The sequence below is a fragment of the Rissa tridactyla genome, chromosome 7, assembly GCF_028500815.1.
Source record: "Rissa tridactyla isolate bRisTri1 chromosome 7, bRisTri1.patW.cur.20221130, whole genome shotgun sequence".
Taxonomy (NCBI): Eukaryota; Metazoa; Chordata; class Aves; order Charadriiformes; family Laridae; genus Rissa; species Rissa tridactyla.
The window spans coordinates 39668921-39690871 of record NC_071472.1 but is presented as its reverse complement, the minus strand read 5'-3'; the positions used below and the strand labels follow the sequence as shown (position 1 = coordinate 39690871).

The 21951-nt window shown below is 41.9% G+C and overlaps 1 protein-coding gene across 9 annotated transcripts in view; it reads right to left on the bottom strand.

The window, feature by feature from the left end:
- Positions 1-21951, bottom strand: part of MAP2 (microtubule associated protein 2) — a 226463-nt gene that overhangs the window by 179980 nt on the left and 24532 nt on the right. For all 9 annotated transcript variants that reach the window (XM_054209170.1, XM_054209177.1, XM_054209178.1 and 6 more), the window contains exon 2: positions 270-328. The gene's annotated coding sequence lies outside the window, so the exon portion shown is untranslated. The remainder of the gene's footprint in view (positions 1-269; positions 329-21951) is intronic.

Below are 21951 nucleotides of genomic sequence, written 5' to 3'. Positions count from 1 at the left end.
TTTTATTTTCACCGAAGTTTCCATCTCTGGGCCATAAACACCTTCACTGTACAGCCCAGGAAACGTACATATTCTCTTTGTTTAAAACACCATCAAAATACATAACACATGTACACGCAGACATAGGAGGAGTCCTGTCAAACTAACTGGTTTTGTTTGAACAAGCCAAAGGCATTCATTATGCAATCCATCCTAGCAAAGTAGAGATGTGCAGCATTTCCAGTGCTCTGGAATGACTGATAGTAGACCAACAAAAACAGAAAACCCACCTTTTTGTGTCGTTGTCACGCTGTCAGTCACAAAATATTGTAGTCCAGGTTTCCACAATCTGAAACAAAGCAAAAGCTCTCAATTAGTGGCAGCTATTAAAGGGGAAAGGCTCTAATTTTATTAAATGAATTAAAGACTTATGAATTGCATCATGGGATTAACAAAATACCTTCCTTCTCTGCTTTTGGTAACAAGCGCAAAGTTACACCAAACTCTCCTTTCCAGTGACTGGAACCTTTCTTCCCATCATAGCTTACATGCCTTCAAATGCATCAGACCATGTCCCACCAAAGAGCTTGAGCCTTCAGAATGCCTGTTCTCTTATAAAGTGGATATCCACAGAAAAGCAGATTCCACTGAAACACAGGATACATGGAAGGTTTCTTTAAGGATCAGAGTTTCACAGAAACAACTAAACCCCTTCTTCCTTTACAGAAAGGAGAACATCCGCAGGCCGAAGACATTTCTAGATTCACCAGGGACGATTCACCAAAAATTACAAAAGATGGTAACAGCAACAACCAAAAGTAACCGGAGTCAGCAAACAAAGAACACAGATAATATGACTTAATTTACCAAAAGCTTCCTTGTTTCCAGGAACCCCACAGTTATACCGCACAGTAAAAAAAGATGTGCTTACAGGTTGCAGACCAGACTGATAGGAGCTATGAACTGAGTATCATGTACCACAGAAAAGCTGCAATGGGTAGTGCTGCTGAGCACTCACAGAGGAGGACTCTCTCCAGTGCTGCAGCTGTTCACTGTATGACCTTGGGCATATCCTTAACTGCTTTGTGCTCTAGTTACTGCTGTATCTTACGATGAGTGCAATATTGTCATAACAGCATAAATGAGGATTAATTACTGTTTTGCAAATCCTGGGAAAGGCTGGGCAGGGGAGAAGCACCTACAAAGCGCAAATTGTTGGTATTTACGAATTGCATTGAATTGCCCAAGAAGGAGGGAGAACAGACAAGAGAGAACTTCCCTTCCCAGCTTCAAGCCAACAGCCAGCAGACAGACCATTTTCCAGTACTATCACCCTTAACCAGCATGCACCCTACCTGCGGATTTAACTTCTGTCAGTATGCGGGTAACAAAAATCACAGCTGAACAAAGCTATATGAGATACTCACTGCTTGACAGGGGAAGGGTGGGGAGAAGATAAATGCTAGCAGGAATAAAAGCAGTTTGTACTTTTAGTCAACTTTGCTATGCCTCGCTGTACTCGCGAGCACAGGGATTGTCACTGAAAGCAATGGAAGTCTTGTCTCCAACTTTATCAAACTTAGAAATGAAGCATTTCATTTCACTTCACAGAAAGGTAGTGAAGGGCAGATTCAGTGTCTTGCCAAAGTTAACGTGAGGCCGTGGCTGAATCATGAGCAGAAAGCAAGCACCCCATCCCTACCTTCTGCTTTTAAGCACAGGGCAACTTTCTGAATGCAAGAAACGATTAAGTCTGTATTGCACACTGCTGTTGTAATGAGGGATAAAGATGCAGGTGTAACCAGGAGAAAAGCAGAAGAAAACTCAAGCTTAACTATTTCTTCTTTCCTACCAATAGCAAAACCCAAAAAGTCAGTTCTTACAACATGCTGGCCAGGCGTGGTCCCTGCTATCTTTGGTTAATTCCAGATGTCTGAGAAGGAAATCAGCTCTAAGCCGGTTAGACTTGCTAAATGAGATTTGTCTAAGGCCCCACCCCCAGGTGCAGTGTCATGCACCAAAGATTTGGCATCCTTTGGGAAGGTGCTACTTGTCCAGACACTAAATAATGGTCAGCAAAACACAACCATCTAACAACTCATACATAATATTCTCCTCTTGAGCAAAACCCCATTCAGCACCTCCTAATCTCTGAGGAGCTCCCAGTCCATATGCAAAGCATATCCAAAGCAAGAGATGAGTAAGGTCGGTCCCAGCAGGATCCCTTTTATAAGGTTTCTGATGAGCATATGATGGACAAGCACACCACCCTGGCACCTCCAGCACCTTTAAGGCCTGGTCCACAATGTTTACTCCTTGAGAGGCTCTAGGTTCATCCTAATATCTTGGGTCATGACAAAAGAGAAACAGACTTGTTGCTAGCAGGATAATATGGCTGTGAAACACCAATAAGACACCTCTTGAATTTTCTGCTACAGTTACACTCAGTTAACTCTGCTTCAAGAACCTCAAGATTTTCCGAATCACAGTACTGACTCATGCAGCCTGTGGTGAACACCCAGGACACATTTAGAAGAAGGCTACTAATAAATAAAGTATCATGCCAATTGCTTGACTCAGAGAAAATGCAATTAGCACTTCTACATGTTGGCACTTTGTCTTCTGAATACTTGTTGGCTAATAAAATCAGGAGTTGTTTTTAAAGAACATGCCTATAATTGAAATAATTTATCTATCCCTTTCCTGTAACCACAGTGGCATTTGCTAATGCTGACAACTTTTATGTGAAGTTGGTGTTGCTGTAAGGAGTCACACTGACAGATCTGGTTAGCAAAGTCTTTCCCTGACAGTTTTCCAGTAACATGCAATAGGAAAATAAAGTTGTCCAGTATTTCCCATCTTCCAGCCTTTGCCAGCCCCGAGAGAGGGGCACATGCCATGAAGACAGCTGTGCTTATCCAAAATACCCATTGGCACAGCTGGACACATCAAGATCTTCTAACACCTGGGGTAGGTTTCATTTCAGAAGATGGAGTTGGTTTGGCTAAAAGGGAGAAACTGTTTGAAAATCTGAGGGCAGGAGACAGGTTGGGTAATGGTGATGATGAAGTTACAACACCAACTATTCCAACAGACGTAAGGAACACGTGCAGCAGATTAAGGGTAGTGAATCTCAAAAAAAACCCAAAAAACCAACCACCAGACTTCAAGCAACTCTGTACAGGTCAGCAGGGCTTCATGGAAGGCCAAAAGAGTGCAGGACAGCTGTAAGTGCTGGAGATGGAATAAAGATACAAAGGTAAACGATTATGTGGCAAAAGAAAGCCCGAACATCGAGTCACTACAGTGCTGACCAAACCAGACACATATATTTAAAGAATAGAAAGAGACTCATGTCTCTTCAGGTAAGTCAGCTGAAAAAGATTAAATTAAACTGCAAATTTTTTTATTATGTAAAAAAACCAAACAAACCATCAAACAAACAAAAAAAAAAACAAACAATGACCAACAAAAAAACAACCAACCCCAAACCAAAAGAACCACACACTAATGGATGAAACTACTGACACTGCGAACTCACGGGAGATGAGGGAAGTCCTCCAATGCTGCCTGAGGCAAGCACAGAACCACTGTAAGAAGGAAAGAGGATGACGACCACACACTAGAGATCTGACAGCCTAACTCAGATTCCTGAAACAAATCATTAATCAATTATAAATACCCAAAAGATGGTTAGATGATCAAAATCAGCAAATCTGCCTCTGTAGAGAGCCAACCAAGACAAACTGGTCTAATCTAGTTTTCCATATTAACTGGAAAAAGGGCAGCGCAGAAATGCTACACCCTTCAGGGGTTGAATGAGTTCTCAGAAGGGTCAGGCTGAGGCTCACTTCTTTGCAATATTTTGTGCGACTAGCCAGAAGAAAGCACCGAGCTGAGAGAGTTTACAAGTATTTCATTAGGCCCAAAATCATCCAAAATTGATGCCGTGAAACTCAATGATGCAAAGTGCTGTAGTAGCGCTGCTGCAGAGGCAGCAAAAAGAAGTGTTTCAGCACACAGCTTCATCCACCAGCATCTCAGCTGAAGGCCAAGGGGCTGCGCCCAGGTACAGGACTCTGCCTGGGAGGAGCTGGAGCGCAAACCCACATTCCTGTCTGCTGCGCTGACTCTTAGGTGGAGGCAAGTCACACCTCACAGAAAAGCCAAGTGAACAACTGGATATTCAGCTTCCACAGTCACATTTTCCAGAGCTCTTCTGTCAGAGCAATCAACCCAGTACTGCTAACTGTTGTCTGCAACCCAGACATGCCTTAACACAGGAGATAATCCTCTAAAGTATAAAGCTAGCAGTTGTTCATGTTCAACATGTCTGAAAGACTTGCAAAGGAGATTTAGACTAATCTAACTAAATGAGGAACTTACTGAAGCTGTACACCACCTTCACTGGACAGCCACAACGAACCAGGTAAACAGGACAGGGGTATCTCTAGGAACCTGCCTCCACAACCAAGGTCTACATCATATCTCTTGCAGTTTCTTCCAGCCTTGTGCGTTTACCTTTCTTTGATCTGCCCAGTGCAGATAACGGACAGTCCACGGTTTTGGTTGTCTGCCTGCCCGCATGTGATGAAGCTGAACAGCAGGAGCTGTGGATGCACTCTGAAGGCCTCGTCCCTGAAAATACACTAGGCTAAGTCACATTTTGAACGGAGGCTCGCATTTGAAGCCTACTGCTGCAGGCTGCTCACAGCAGTCTGTGTGAAGGAAGAACAAATGAATCTTCTGTTTCTTTAAAAAGCCAGAAATTTCAAAGCCCACTTCATCTCTAATTGGAGTAAGGCTGTTCCTCATCCGCTATGGTACCTTTGATAGCCTCTCTTACCACGTCCCATGATATGAATAGCTTAATGAGTTCTAAAAACCCCAGAATATTTTAGATTGTTTACACATGACAAATGATCTATGGCTCAGAGCTGAAGAGGGAGTAATGTAATGGATCTGTGGGGCATCTTTCCTGCTGTGCAAAAAAGGAGCAGATACATATTCAATATCATTAATGGATGCTGAGAGCCTAGTTTCCCAGGAGCTATTCGGAGGGCATACCCTTTCAACTTTACCCCTCCAGTTTCAGGGATGGGAATTCACACCATAAGTACATTGTGCACTGTCGGTACTTCTGCAGCAACAGAACCTCGAAGCTTCTGTTTGGTTCTTTGACTGATCCTGTTATCCTTACGCCATTTTTTTATGCTTAAACACATTTTCAAAGGTGCAACTCAATACACTGCAAGGGTAACAACAACGTAACAAAACATCTAACAAAAAAAATATTTACTTTCAAGAGCAATCAGTTTTGCTCTAACACTGCTCCTATTCAAGTATATTCTTTATCCTCTCATGGCATGGTTAGTATGAACCTGCAAATTCTGAATTGCTTCCTATTCTCATTCATAGGCAATGTGTTCCTCATAGCAATTCCGATTTCCAGGGATTTTATCCAGGATCTATAGAGTTGCAAGTAAAATTAAACCACATCCTTTGATTACACACTTAGCCGATTTTCAATTTATTAACATCAACACTATAAGAGATAACACTGATTCACAGTAGATAAGGATCCATCTTGGACGCATGTCTCTGGGAACAACGTGAGTTGTTGCTTTCTCTGCAGTGATGAAAAGATGCTTGAGAAGTATCTTTGCTTTCTTTTACTGCCAGAGAATCTACACATTCCCATTCTCTCCCTAAAACAAACGCTTGAGTGTTTGTTCTGTTACTCTCAAAACATCTGGTCCTGAGCCCACAAAGTCAATTGGAGCTTCACCACTGACCACCACTTGCCAACCATATTACTACAGTCAGCCCTGACAATTACAGCTTTTCAAGAGGAAGCATTAAATGAACAGTCTCCCTCTGTCGTACAGGCTCCTACTGTTTTAATGTCCGAAGACCTCCCAGTTTACAATCTTCACCTTCCCGATTCTTCTACAATACGGCAAAGGATTAGTTATCCCAGTACAGAAGGGTAACAGAAGGGTAACCGAGGCACAGAGAGCTTAAGTTATTTATTGCAAGTTCCCAAGAAAATCTTTGAAAACACACACAGACCTCAATTCGGATGACATCTGTCACACAACCTCAGCTGAAGCTAAGGGCACTCATTAAACAGGCTCACAGCAGCTACACATAAGCAGCCCTAGTTAACTGTTAATAGTTGAGAAAAAACCCTTAATAATTACCACAGGCAGCTTCCTTTCAACAACCAGCAAATCAAAGAATGTAATACAAAGCTTCAATAATACAGAGAAGAAAAAAAACCCATCAGCCAAAAGACACTCATTTCTAAAAATCAAGTTCAATTTAAGGTATTCATATCAGAAATCAATGAGAGTTCTTGTGGAGTTTCTAAGTGTTACACGCATGAAGGATTACTTTGAGGAAGGATATTTCTTAATTAGATAAAGGATCGATTCAATTTGTGGTAACCTTAAAGATCTGAAACACTCAAATGGGCTGATTTGATAAATATGAATCTTCAATAATTTAAAGAGACTGCCATTCTAGATAAGAAAAAAAAAATTAAGAAGTTAAAGAATTAACTTTTCTGAGCAGTTTAAACTCCAGCTGCCTCATGCACAGGTTTTAATTAAAAGATCACAGTGTCTTTCCACATGACCTGCTCCTCACTCTTACAGAAATTAAAGCTAACTCCAGGGATGAAGAAACGGAGGTATCTGTAGGGCAGCTCTCTCTGACACCACAACTCAGAGACACGTAATAAAGCAAGGACTGGGGATGGAGAAAGGATGGCCTCGGAGTCAAAGCAGAACGTCCTAGACAACTGTTTCTGTCCCAGCCTCTGCCCAGGGTCTGGTGTCCCACCTGCATCTCCGTGCCCAAGCTGCTCACACAGGGGCAGAGCAGAGTGCTGACGGCTCCGCAGTGAACTTGAGCAGCTTCCACTGCACACCTACAAGTAGGGTTACTTGGACTTGACAAGTTTGTTCTGCCTCTACAGTGCAAGTGTGCCTCCATTTCACTGCAGGGTTCTGAAATATAAATTCCTAAACATGTGACACAGCAGGATCATATAAGAATGACGGATACGGAAAAGTCAGTATTTTCAGAACAGTCTTACACAGTTTGCAGAAAACAAAAAAGAATGAAGACATGTACTGAAAATACAGGAGAAAACAAAAAACACTGAGTGGCTGTTCCTAAATGGAGCCACATCTATACCATACACTTAATGAGGCAGGAGTTCTGTGGAAACAAGTAATAATGTGATCCCATAATTAAAGACCGCTTTATAATACATATGCAGAAGGCTGCCACAGAGATTGCACAAACACCCTTTATTCCAGTATTTCCTGAAATGAGCCATTTGACTCGGCAATGTTAAAAGGTTCCTTTAACAGCTTTCTGGGTCTGCGATACATCATCTAGATGTAACTGAGGTCAAGTGCATTACGAATCTGAGTAACATTTTGTGCTGCAACATGACAAAAGAGACACTGTCTGAGCTGCAAGGCTGACTGGCACTCAATCTATTTCTACAGCCATACTAGAAACATATGTGGAAGTGTATAGAACTTGGAATTCATGAAAAAAAACCCAACTTTTTAAAGAAGGGTTTTTTTATTCTGAATAAAATATATAAATACCAAGTCTTTTGTGGCCTCCTCATCCCTGTATGAATGACAGTGGCATCACAGAAACAGCACATTAACAACACTACCCAGTCTAAAGGCCAATTGGGGAAGACAAGGACACACAGCAGGGCTTTCTGGGTGCTTCACCCAGAGACCTCAGTCCCAAGTAACAATAGCAAACTGATTCAAATCTGGCTTAGACATCCCATTTTTTACAGATTTATTAACTTCTAATTAGTAGGTACAAGCATCGTTCTAGTTTTAAATAATCCTTCCTTGGGAAGTGACATTATCTCTATTGTATTTGTATTTCAGCCAAGGAATAATGCTTTTCTTCCTTTATTAAAAGGGCTGACAGTAACATAATTAATGAGCAGCTTTGAATGTGATCTTCTTTTAAAGCCCTCTATTCAGGATCAGAATGCTGTTTGTAATTATAGGTGCTGAGCAAAGAGCTTGTCTTGGTACATTTCAAAATGCTACATATATAATTAATCTCCATCTTTTTTTCAAAGTAAAGATTTTTCTAAAGTTCAAGGGGCTTTCAGAGTGGAGGGGTTTGATTTAATAGGGGCTGGTCACTCAAAGCAGACACTCAGAAAACTGCTCCAACAGCCCTAAGCTGACCACCGTGGCAACTATTCTCTTGAGCAAAGAAAGGAAACTGGGCTGTGACACAGCAAGCTGTGATTCTTGAAAGTAGTCCTTAATCACGCGAGCGGCCCTACTAAACTCAGCGGGTCCTAGCACATAACCATTTGTAAAACCAAGACACACCGAGCACAGGGCTCAAGGGATTCCATGCAGCATTTCCACTGACACTTTCTGGTTCTGGAATAGTCTCTCTGACCGCATATTTTTTTCAAAAGATACAAGGAAAGCATTTGGGAGCAAGCAAGTACAGCTGCAGCATTAAATAAATTAGAATACACTTGTCAAAATTCTAGACCATGTGCTGATTTGAGATAGAGGTGGTGTCTGGCAGGGTGTGCAATGTTAACCTAACCTCACCGACAGAGACCACCTGAAGTAATTCTATTCAGGAGCCACACCAAAGCAAGATGAGGGTTTATGAAAGCTGCACATGTTCTGGTCCTCAATATTTGGGTGTGTGTGTATGTACGTGTCTGTATGTATATATACACACAGAGTAATTACACAAACTTTTTTTCTTTTTTTAAAGGAGAGATAGGAAAGGAAATACATGAAAAAGGAAAAGCATCCAGGACATGAACATCTAAAGAGCAAATATACTGAAAATCAAACATCCTATTCAATTACAGAAGGTTCTAGAAGTGTTTTCTGAGTACTGGCTCCTACAACCACAAGACTGCCACTGAATCAGAATGACTACATCCATTCAGAGGCGAAACCATGAGCACACCTGATTTGAGCCCAGTTTATACCTGCAAAGCATATAGCCATGGTCCCACTTCTAAGGAGGTTTAATTTTTTTTTAATCCTGTATCACAGTAACTCTGACACTGAGTCCTTCTGCAGTGGCTGAAGTGCACACTATCTCGGGATAATGCCTTGTGCTGCCTGCCAAAGGCTGAATCAAGCTAATCAGCAGTGTGCTGTTGCATGCTAATGTTGACACTTCAAGGAATCACAAAATATTCAGTTCAACTCATTAATCCTTTAATGCTACTTCTCCTCAATCACAGAGCTCACTGTAATTGCAGGTTTCAAAAAGCACCAATAAGATTATTAACAGAGCAATGCAGAGGACAGCACAACAAGAAAAGGACTTCAGATGCCAAATCATTTCTATTCAAAGCCTGTACTAACGGCTGCAATCTCCTCATATGCATCAATGTCAAACCACGGGCAGAATTACCCGTATGCAGTCCACGGAGGAATAGTAAGCCAACAACCTGCAAAAGCACGTGCAAGCATATATCCTTTCCTAGGGGCAACACCAGTCCCTGCATTTCGGTGCAGGCACCTCAAATTACAAAGGTGGAGTCCAGGAACTCCACTGCTGACCATTCATTTGCTGGACATTTGAGCCAGGGACCCAGTTCTGCTGCCCACCTCTGACGAACCTCTGCCTCCAACAGCCTGCTTTGACCCTGCTGAATAGATGCGGGAACACATGGGAGTTGCAGGAAAATTGACTTAATGACTCTGCAGTCTCACTGCACCCTTCCACACTTGCAGCTAGTTTCTCTCTGCTATGTACAGTGAGCATACAATTCTTCAGAAAAGAATATGCTGTCTCTTACTGGTAAACCCCATCATCCAATTTTCAGTTTCTGCAGTATTTTGCGATCTCTCAGCAACACAAACCACTTCCTGCCATCATCCTTCCATCACTCTTCTTGAATAACAGCAGTGAGACATACACTGGCTTTGGGTGTACACCTTTGGCCAGGACAAATTGAGGCAGAGACTCTCTAAGACACTCAGGCAAGAATCTTCAGGGTGCCAGTTTATTTGAAAACTACATAGAGCAAATAAGCGTATGCTCTTCTGTCTAGGTCTCAGGATTTTCCCCATCTCCTCCCTTCGCGTGTTAAGAGTGGGATCTTACCCACACACACTGACACCAGGAATACTGTAGGATATATGGCCCCAGCATAAAGCCATGGAACGCTTCAGGAGGCACGTGTGCTGCCAGGTAACCCTGATATGGGTGTTTACTCCAACACTTAATGTCAGTGTTTAAAATCAGCCATCTTTGGATGGGATACTCAGTGCTCATCATCCACCTGGACAAACTACCCTGTTCCAGAATTTCTCCCTGAGGTTTCAATCCTCAGCAGGTTGCTCTGCAAATACACCACCTTTCCCTCCAATTTCCCCTACACCACTTAACCGTGGGAATGTGCTTGTGTAAGGCCAGCTACTTGTCAGCTACTAAGGCCCTTGTCAGCACCTTTTTCTACTGTTTCCAGAAGTTCCAAGGAACACGTGAGACAAGTGTTGTAACAGTGGAGGGGTACCATCATCACCACCAAACAGATAAGGCACAAGATCTCCTGGGTTTTTTTTTTCCTTGCAGTCCCCATGGTTTCTCTTCTCTGCTTAGCACTAACATCTCAACTGTTCCACCTTATAAAGCAGAAGATACAAACACTCATAGTTCAATGATGATTTTCCCCATCAGCTGAATGCAACAGAGTCCTGCCATCTGTGGCCCTTGGGCAGATGTAAGATGTATGCACTTGAGAGGCAACATTTCTGTGCTAAAGCCCTACAGATAACATTGCATAGGCATAATTACCTCACATAGGAATCTTCTGCACTTGACCATGGAAGAAAGAGCATTCAATAGAGAAAATTACCAAGCAACAATCAGCAAACAGCACTCAAGTCAAATGCAATCATGTTTACATACATGGGTACATTGAGTTGATGATGTCTTTAAGGTCAGAGCCTATTTTGCACTGCCCCCAGCTCAAAGGCAAATATGCCAGCAGTAATGGTAATTGAACCAAAGAACTGGATAATTCTGCCCTAAGGTGAGAACATCTGGTAAAGGTTGAGTCAAAAGCCTGAACATCCCCGGTAAGAGAAAGCTTCAGCATCTGCTGTTACCTGCAAGTCCAAGCCACTTGAGGTCTGTGAGTAGATCTTGTTAAACAAGGCTGATGCATCTGGTCTCAGCGCAGCAGAGGAAGCCATCGTGATAGCACGGCAGGCCTAACACCACTGCAGCACAGCAGAGCAGCACTGCAGGCCAGCACAACCACCCACCGCACCGTCAGCATGCAAGATGTGGTTGTGTGGTCACAGCCCGCGCATTGTGTTTCATTCACATTTACTCAGCAAGTATCAGCCTTAAGACAAGGCACAGCACCAAAGCACTACTTCCCAACTGAGACCATAAATCAAAAATCAAACAAGGTAAACAAGACAAGCAAATAGACTACACTTAGCCATCCCCATCAGTGAACACTGTTTTCACTTTTCCTTTTCTTGAAGAATAAGACATGGGTACATAAAAAACAGTCAATGGTTGCTGAGGGATATATTAATTTCCACATGCTTTATTGTTACAGAAAAATCGTTACAGAAAAAACTCCAATAATATGTATTGACAGCTTTGCTTTTACCATTTATACCTGTGCAGGATCGCAGCTCCGGTTCCTTAAACTTCCTTTGAAATTCCAACACTTAAAATATTCACCTATATATTCTATCCCTGTCAATCTCTGAATCATCCTAATTATTCAGTGATCTGCTGCAATAAGGATTTCTTTAGAGAAGATCTGCTAAATATGGCATATATGGAATCCATTTCAGTAAAGGATTTAATCTCTTGTCAGATTAGAAAATAAGTTGATAAAATTACTCATGCTTTCCAAGAAAAATGGATGTGTTACACCAATTCTTCAGAATTCTTAGTTTTAGGGTAGAAATTTTTAAAAACATGGTAGCACCAGGAGAGACCACAGAATGCAAATTCCTAATCACCTTTCAAAAAAGGCACACCTTCAAACATTCAGTCGCTTTTGAAGAGGGTAACAAGACACACAGTACTAGTTATACTCAAAATAAGATCTGTAACAGGGGATTATAAGCCATATTCTTTGACGACCCTTAATTCATCAAGAAAAATCTAAGAGATTTCTGCAACTAAGAAGGAAAAAAGCAAAATCTTACTGCACGGAGAGAATCTTTTCCTTGCACATATCTAGCTTAGATACTTTGCAACTGATCCACTGAGGAGGTGAGATAGATAGATATAGGTGTGTGTACACACACACACAGACACACGGCAAAAATAGAGCGCTGGCTGCTTCTCTGCAGAACCACAGGCTGGATATCCTCCCTGCTCCTCCCTTCCCAGATGCCTGGAAAATCCTTGTGGATTTACAAAAGCAGAGACCACAGCTGTCCAGCTAAACACACAGCAGCAGCTTTTGGATGACTACCAAATGCGTCTTTACTCAGGCCAGGGAAAACCATGCTGAATCCCGGCATGGGGGCCTGCCCTGCTCCGAGATTTCCCACTTCCATCATGGTGTGGGTAAGCACCGAATGGCTCTGGCACAAAGGCGGGCAGCGAGAGCAGCGGTTATGGCCTGGCTAATCCTCTAATCAAATAAACTCTTTAACAGCTCTCTGGTGGTGTGTAATGCTGGTGGAAGAATTATGCAGCTTTTGTGAAAAATTATAAATTAAATCTGCTTTTCTTCTGGGGCTTCATGGATAATTTTGCTCTTAACCTCACAAGCAAAGGATTTCAGTTTTTCTTTAAACTATTTCTACAAAAGTTTGAAGTTCATCAAAATGGCAATCTTCCAATTTAAAAAATGTTATTGCCTGAGTGGCATTGGTAGTATTTAATCATTATTAAGGGATTTAACACAACAAAAAGTGTCATTGGATTTCTTCCTCTCATTGCAAATACCTCACCGCAAGCTTCCAAAATCTTGCCCGTCTATTAAAGTAGATGCTCCATAACAAGGAGTTAAGCTTTCAAATGACCTAAGATTGCAGGAAAGCATATGCACATGAATTATGCTTTATAACAGGAGGAGGAGGAGCCTATAAATTCTATGTGAAATTTCCAAAAGACAGATTATAGTCAATATTAAACATTTAGACGACAGCTAAGGAAGAATAACCGGAATGACTAGAATACTCATTCAAACTGCGTGCTACAAGGGGAAATAAAGAATTTTCATGTGATGATCTTTTTGACAATAATATAATTTCCAATGTTGTTTTCCAGCAATATACAGGAAAAAAGGCATAATTCTATTTATTATTTTATTATATTAAAAGCAACATCTGTGCTTGCAAGTGTCTTTGGGAAAAGGTGCACAATATACTCCTTTTTCTGCAAAGGCCACGGGGAAAGAGAAGATAAGTATCTCACCACTTTCTGCATCACTGTCATGCTGTAACCAAAGGCCACGGGGAAAAAGAAAACCAAGTATCACAGTAGTTTCTTCATCACTGTCATGTTGTAACCAGGAAGGCTAATTAACAGGGCTGCCTCAGAAGCTGTCATAAAAATATTACTTTTTTTTTTGTTCTTGAGAACAGGCTTACTGCATTTTTACCCATTTTAAACTTTCAAGCAAATAAAAGAGAATGAATTTCTTGATAAATCTAGTTTTATACAGATAGAAAAAAGCAACCATGGGAACACACTCTTCTTCCATTATGTCTTGTCTGCAGATTCGAACAGGTAAAGTGTTGGAAAAATTTATTACTCGGATAAAACCAGCAAAAAGCTTTCCACTTTGGCTCAGGTCTCTTTAATTTTCAGGGTGGCTTGTTTTTCTTTGACCAGCAATAAAAGACAGATTTTTCTGAATTTCAAACCATTTGCAAACAATGTGCAAGTAGTTCAGTTCGAAGAAAAATTTGGAAAAATTTTAAAAAAAAGTCACATCCCCGAAATTTCACTGGCGAAAGTTTGCCATCCTTTTCAACTTGCCAGAAATGTTTGTTTATATTAGTCAAGCCATCCTCATTATGGTATATAAAATCAATTTCAGCAACAATGCTGTACTGTATCTTTGAAGTAAGATATTTATTAGTGACGATAAGATCCTGTTGCCACAGAAAGATAAGTTTACATTAACAAATAAATTCTAAAATACTATTTTTGAAACTTGTCCATCAGACAAAAATGTTTCAGATTCTCTTCTAAATTAGCTCCTATAATAACATGACTAACTGTGAAAACATTCCCAACCATTGCAGTGCTGTGTACATCAGATGAATGACATCCACATGCTCTCCTTCGGCCTGCTTTTTGCATACTAAAGTCAAACATGTATAGAGCTTTCAGGATCTTTGTTTTCTATTTTATATATTGTTCCTGACTATTATTCCTTGGATCTCAAGTTTCCCCAATAGAAATCCCTCAGTTTCTTTATCAAACACATCGAAGTTTTAAAAGCAGATTCTATGTTCAAACCATTAAAGGAGTTTCTTTCGCAAATAGCAACCTCCTGGGGAAAATGTATTTTATTCACTCCTGTTCTTCTCACTTTGTTGTCGATGATACTTAATTCACAAGAAAAAAAAGATGCTTGACAAGTGTCTTGCGCCCTACCCCAAATAAATGTTTTGAAACTAGCAAAGAGATCAGTACTTTGGGGGGAAGTGAGGGGAGGGGGGTTCTATGAGAATTTGCAGTCTATTGTACAATAGCAAACCTCAACAGCTTAAACAAAAAAAAACTCCATGCAGAACGAGGGTAGCGTGGCAGAGATGGTCATAACTCCTTCTCAACCTTCTTTTTTACGGCATCTCTATCAGGCAATAAACAAGGACAAAGGAGCACACTCCACCCAGACAACACAACAGGAAAAACTGGATGTTCCTCAGAGCAATCGCTGCAGAGCCGGGAATTGGACCACAGCTTTCCTTTCCATTCTCAAATGAGAATCAATATAAGGAAAGATAAGACATCCCTTAGAAGTGCATGTATTTACCTTGTGCTTTATACATTTAAGTGCTACACCTTTTATGTTCTGTGCTTTTCTAAAATACACAGGGTTTTTGCCTCTAACTGTCACATGCTACACTCGGTGCTTGGGATAGCTGGGATATTCTATTTAGTAGTCATTTCTTGATCCTTCCACAATTCTCCCATCAACGCAGCCACCCTTAGCCATTCAGGCAGCCATAGTATATTACAGCATCTCATTTCCATTTATCCTTGAATGATCAAAACTGTATTTCAGAAGTACATAATAAAAATATGTAAAAGGAACAACAGACATTTGAAACGATAAAATAAATGGAGGTCCTGGCACAATGCCATGCCACCATTCCACCTCATCTCCTGGGCGTGAGAAGTGCATCATGTATGGCACATCACCTGTTTTCAGCCACTGCCGACACGTTCAAATGGTCTTCCCAGCATGTTACACTGTGAAGTTTGATTTCACTTTAGGTGTTACTCGAGAGAAAGCCTCAAAGCAGACCAGTACAAACTGTTTCAATTCCCAGTTCCCAAAACTGACACCAACACTGGTGTCTGCCCAGCCCTCTCCCTGTACCTGCAGCATACGCCTCCAAAACTAGAAGAAACAATGCAATGCAGTGCTATTGCAGCATAATCTATGTTGACATCTGCATGATTTCAAAGGTAGGGTCTGAAACGCAACTGAAGTAATTCACTGGCTTTCAGAGTCCGTATCACAGCTGTACCCAGCTGTCTCACTGCCACCGAGCCACTCTCACAGCAGAACAGACCCGAGCAGAGTCCTGTGTGACAGAATCCTAAGGTGGCTGCACTGACCACACAGCCCAGAAACACACTGCACACTGCTGCACAGAAGCTGTACAGCTGCACCAGTGCAGCATTTTTTCACAGGCTAATTGCCTTCACATCTCCATTAATATCCCCTTGGTCTTGGACTACACCAAGGATCTCTGCATCATACAATATACCATTTCGCTCGCCAGACACGGTCGCCCAAATGGAGTTTATATACAAAACAAGGTCTCAACCTGGCTTTCCACAGTCCAGGTGCAAGTCGGTGTCATATTTCTTAGAGTAGAACTCCATGTCTTGGCTTTTATTCTTTCACAGAACTTCAGTGTAACAGAAATACAGTTCTCTGTTAAAGCATGCAGACTTTTAAATAGCACTTGCCCTTGTTCAACTTAATTTGCAAAATCCCAAATCCAGTTTTACGACTGATTTTAAATGCATCTGTCATCCAGTGGGCAACATCTGCTGCACATTGCTAAGACCTGCTTCTGCTGTACAGCGAGGGAGTCTGTTAGTGCTGCTGCCGGCTTTGCAGCTGGGTTGGTTTTCAGCTAGAAGGTGTTCTTGGCCAACACACAAGCATGTGGCACATGCATAAGTAAAACTAGTTGTGTTTGTGCAAAGCAAAGCCCAGCAATAACACAGTCACGCATAGAACTTTTCACTAGCCCTCCCTGCAAACATGACTCCTCATCTAACTCTTGCTGCCATGAAAACAACCATAAGGGGATTAAAGCACAGATGTCTCACTGCCGGCCTCTCCCCACCCTTAAAATCTAACTATCAGGCTGGCCTGATTTATACCGAAGAAAAAGTCCTTGTTAGCCAGCATATACTACCCCTTGTGATGTCAAGAGTTTCAGACAAGTTTGTGATTCAAAGATAGTGGAGAAGAACTAGATGCAGTAACTGAAGGGGAAAACTCCACCCCTTTCAAATGCAGATAAAATATAAGCCGACTTAAATTAATACAAGCCCTGTAATTGTCAGGTTAAAACATCATGAGCGTCCTCTTTAGGTGTCCAGGGCTGTCTGGCATATTTAGGCTAATGAGCATCATTTATTGCTCTTTGACCTCTCTTTTCAAGAGTGCCCAGCCATGTGCTATGCTCCTCGGCCTGTGGGAATGACAGGACATGGTGCTATTCAACAGGATGGGAGAAGAACAAGTGCTGTGGGAAAGGGGGGAGTAGAGTAGGAAGATGGTATGGCAAAAGAGCAAGAAACACAACAAGCTGAAAAGGAAAAGGTAAAACATTTTGAATCAGAAGGGAAACAACTCCTGCAGGTCCTCTGATAAGAAATTCCTTTTGGTAGAAAGATGCACCACAAGGATTAACTTGAGAGAATGCCTGGGTATGGTACAGCATGGTGAGCAGCTGGTACAACATCACGCCTCATTACCCACCAACGCTAATGTGAACACCTCACACCTGGTCCTCCGTCATTCTGGAGCAGAGTTCACAGTTCTGCTGTTAACACAGGAGCTGTTGCAACCCAATTCTTAAGTACCATTAGCCAAAGATGCAAATTCTCAGCCCCTCTGAAAGCAAGACCAGTAAGGGACAGCTATAACCAGCTCAGGGAAGAAGCTATCCCCCTTTGAGGAAGAAGTACATGTGCAGGTTGGGGACAATGGAAAGCAAACATTTCACTGATGTGTGGGGATAGCAGGTCTGTCTTCTACACAATACATCCGCATCCCTCCCACCCCCACCGTCCCCAAATAACTCTGGTTGAATCAGTGCTCAGTGCCCCTCCATCCTTGTACTTTGATGTCAGTTGTCCAGAACAATCTACATCTTACTACAGGTCTTTATGTCGTCTAGCCTAAGCAGCCTCCCTTGCAGCACGTCAGTGCTGCACAAATTGCTTTTTAGCAAGGACACTTAACATCCAGCATCTATGTAAGCTACGTGAAAACGTAAGTCCCAATTTCAAGAGTCACTTAAACATTTCTCAGCCTTGCTGCAACTCAGCAGGCTCCACTTGACATCTCTCTACAGGCACTAAGATTTCCTCAGAGCTACTTCACTTTTCCTATGGTGGCTGAATAAAAAAGGGAAAGCTCTGCTTTAGGAGCTAAACAACATCTCCAAGCCCAGTAAGAAAAATAATAAATAAATACATACCCTGGAAAATATCAGAACATACTCAAAATACTGATAAAGTTTAGGTTTTGCTGCCCTCGGTGACATTCTGTCCTAAAATTAGCTGCTGAAATCCAAACTGATTTTTTTCTGTTCTTTTGGCTTTCAGACAGTTCTGACAGTCCCATTACCACTGCCTTGTTTATCTCCTCCTTGTGGCTTCTCATCAGGACAAATATTTATTTTTGTTTCTTAACTGTGTATGCAGTTTTCTTTACCACCAGAAGGCACTTCAGAAGGATTAACAATAATTTCCGTACTCACTTGACTGACACATGGCTTTGTTTTCCACTCTATTTAGGAAGAGAAAAAAAGTACTGATTAATGATCGTCAACTGTTCTTCAGCTTCTCTCCCAGGAATTGTATTACTGTCTTATTTACAATAACAGTTACGCCCTTAAGCCCAATTAAGAATTGGCTTCATGGATTATAGCTCCAAGAAGATCAGAATATCAGAGGCCCAAAGAAATTAGTTATCTCCTTAGAAAAAAAATAATCTTCTCACAAACTTGGGATACACATCTGGCACAGCCCCATCAGTCTTAGTCAAGAACACCAAAATCTACAAATATAGTCTCCTGCTGATAAATATCTGTGCAGCAGACAGTTCGCATTTATGGTATCAGTCATACTCTAACGGACTGCAAGTCCGGGCAATCAGTAGTTCTATAAGGCACCTCTGTAAGAAACCCCCTAATATTTTCAGACTATTACACAGTACGGGGGAAGAACCCTATCATTCAGTCAATCCTGAACACTGATTTTGAAATAGGTAAGAAGCACTTCTAGCTTTGTAGTGCCAGCAATTATATACTTGGGGTTTCAGCCTTTTAAAACATATTTAACTGTGCAAACAAACACAAAAACCCAAAACAAATGAGTGGAACTCAGTGGTCATTATTTCCTGCAGGAACCTGACCGCATAGTCAAAGATAGCAAAACAAAGTAACAGCATCTTAACTGAAATCGGTAATTAATATCAGGAAAGAAGTAGCAAGCCAGGAACTGCAACATAGAAAGTGAAGAATTATTGGATGCAAATGCAATTCATTTAGTATCATGACACGCAAAAATTTTGTTTACCATTCACAGAAGACCACTTTTACTGCCTGCAGTACCCTGTTACTTTTTTATCACAATATAATTAGTATCAGTGGAAATAAACTTAACATCCTGTTAAGAAAAGGTCAGTGGTATGCAACAATTTACCAAGTGAGAAAATAAAATGCTATCAGTCAATTTTTCTGATACCAGACATGTATCATGGAGCCACAGACAAAATCAGGACCTCACTTGAGTCATGTCTGCATCACAAACACCATAGGGACTTCTGCTCTGAAGTTTCTCATTTAAAGACGCCGAACACCCCCCACTCTCCCAAGGGGAGCAGCACAGCCCCCAGCAGCACGCCCCTAAACAGGGAAGACAGGGAGAGGTGGAGGCAGCGGTCCTGGTACCCAGGCACCTCCAAATCCTCCCAGTTCCTCCTCCCACACAAGCACACCTCCACAGACAGAGCTGCTGCCTGGGGCAACATCCAAATACTACGTGTTTAGGAAACACCAACAAATGTATTTTTAATCCTGACCCAAGCAATGTTGGCAGGACAAGAAAGAGACCACACAGGAGAACTAATTAAACATCTCTACCCAGACAGAGTTGTTTTGTTTGTTTTCTTGTTATTGGTTTGGCTGGTTTTGGTTTGCTTCTTCAATGTTTATTTGTCCTTGCGTGTGATCCATCAATTCAAAGACAACTGCAAAGGATGTATCAATCTTTTTTGTGTAGTAAGAACACTGAGACAGCAGAAACAAACAAACATTTTACTCCCAGAGAATGTATTAATACTTAGAAAAGTAAAGTGCTCCTGGCTGAATTCCAGTACTTTAAGCAACAGACCCGCAGTAGTTAAATACCACACTGCCTGTAGGCAACGTTGCCTGTGGGAAGCCATTTGAAACAAAGTTCAGGTCTCCTACTCCATCGCCCTTTTTTGCTCACCAAGACAAAGACGACACAAATGTTTCTAGAGAATTATCACTGCGATACTTCCCCAAGACAGAGAAGCAATGTGATTTGTTCAGGAAATACGCTATGATAGATTTTCTAAAACCCCCTTTTGCTGTGCACGTGAAGCTTTCAGCTCAGGCCGCACCAGGCCTGCTGTGATACAAGGTGGCTCCAAGGCCTGCGTCTGTTGGGCTGAACCCCGCCAAGAGCCCCTGCAAACAGGGTCATTTTAACTACCATGACAGTTTCAGTCTTGAGGAGACAAGACCCAAATGATCTAGGGGGCATGCACAGCTGTGGTATAACAGTGCCTGACACGGCCTACAGACCCATCTCACACCGCAAAGTATAAAAGGATGCACAGAACAGCGCCAGAGAAATTATGCAGACTAATTGTGTCTGATCAGAACCTATCAGATAAAATTTCAGGGGTCAGCAAGATTTCTGCTCTGTTAGAGTGATGGACACACAAATATCATGTTCATACGTTCACATGCCATGTTCATTTGCTAAGGGATACTGGGCACGGCTCAGACCTGGCAGAGAGCCCAAGCGCAGCAGCGCACTGGAACGAAGAGATCATTGTGAAAGCAGTAAATCTTAATAATATTCTGGTATTAGCCACAAATGAAAGGTGCTGGTTATCTCAAGTACTTTTTAAGAGCTTCTGAAATAAGTTTTCAACCTTTAAAGAAAGAAGTTTTCCATAAAGAAAGAAACATTTCCACAGCAGACTCCCAAGGATGTATCAAGATACAAACCATAAGCTGGTATTGCTCCTCTGTTTTTCTCGTCCTGCCTTGCAAAAGTCAGCCTTAACCAGGCAGAAGAGATTTAACCTTGGCACAAGCTACAACAACAGCCAGCAGCTTGATTTTGGTAAAAACATTTGTCACCCACAGACTGGCCAGAGGAGAAAAAAAGTAACCGATGATCAGGAGACATGTTCTGCGGCTGAGAGAGAATAGCTGCAGTGCAGAAACAACTATTTTGGTCATGAATTGCGTGCGGACCCTGTGGTTGTTCAGCAACTGAACTGTTAGGCGTCCGAAACAAAACCTGCCTTTTCCTATCTTTGCTATGATCTTCTGTTGACCCATTTGGGCCTGTGTGTCGTCCCTTTTCAGCAAAAACAGCACAGCTCTTTCCCTGGCACCTAAAATTGACTCTTTACAGGGTCAAGAACATCACATAGAGGATTCCCTTTTAACAAGCAAACATGGCATACCAAGATCAGAGAGGAAAAAAACCTACTCTGTTTCAGAAAGCTACTCTGCTAGTTTTGTACATGCACTGATGTTCCCTCAGTGTTCTTCACAACTCTACTTGCATGTAAACACAATTATTGTTCAACAACTTACAGCAAACTCCCCAAAACAGAACAGCAGCCGAGCGTGAGCTGGGATTGAGGGAGCACCTGCACACCCGCTTTACTCTGATGCAGTGTGTTACATCTCAACAAAGTCATGTATTTTGTGGGTACAAGCTCCAGTTCAGAGCTAAATCTTACTGGGAAACAGCACAATAGCTCACAATGACAAACTATACCACTGTTGTGGAATTTCCTGGAGCTGCAGTGGGACACACAGAGTTCAAGCCTATCAGCGCTGCCTGCTGGGACAGACTGTACTTCTCACAGAGAAGGGAGGAACTGTTTGAGCTCCCAGCAGAGGGAAGGGACTCCCTACCAAGGAGAAAACATAATAAAACTTCCCTAAGCGACTCAGCTGAGCTGAGTGAAAGGCAAAACCCTCACCAGGCTCTGAAAACAAACCTGAGTTTCTGTGCAGCAAGAGCATCTAAATGACTGGAGAGGTTGGTCTAGCGTCATGTGATCCATTTAGCCAAATAAAAGTCTGGAGTTACATCACCCATCCAGTTGTGAGACACCACTGTTCTACATCAGCAGAAAATGCCCTTGATTGTCAACTGACACATGTAACCCTGGCCAGCAAGTGCAAGGCCATGAAAGTGTCCTGTCTACAATACAGGTGAAGACAT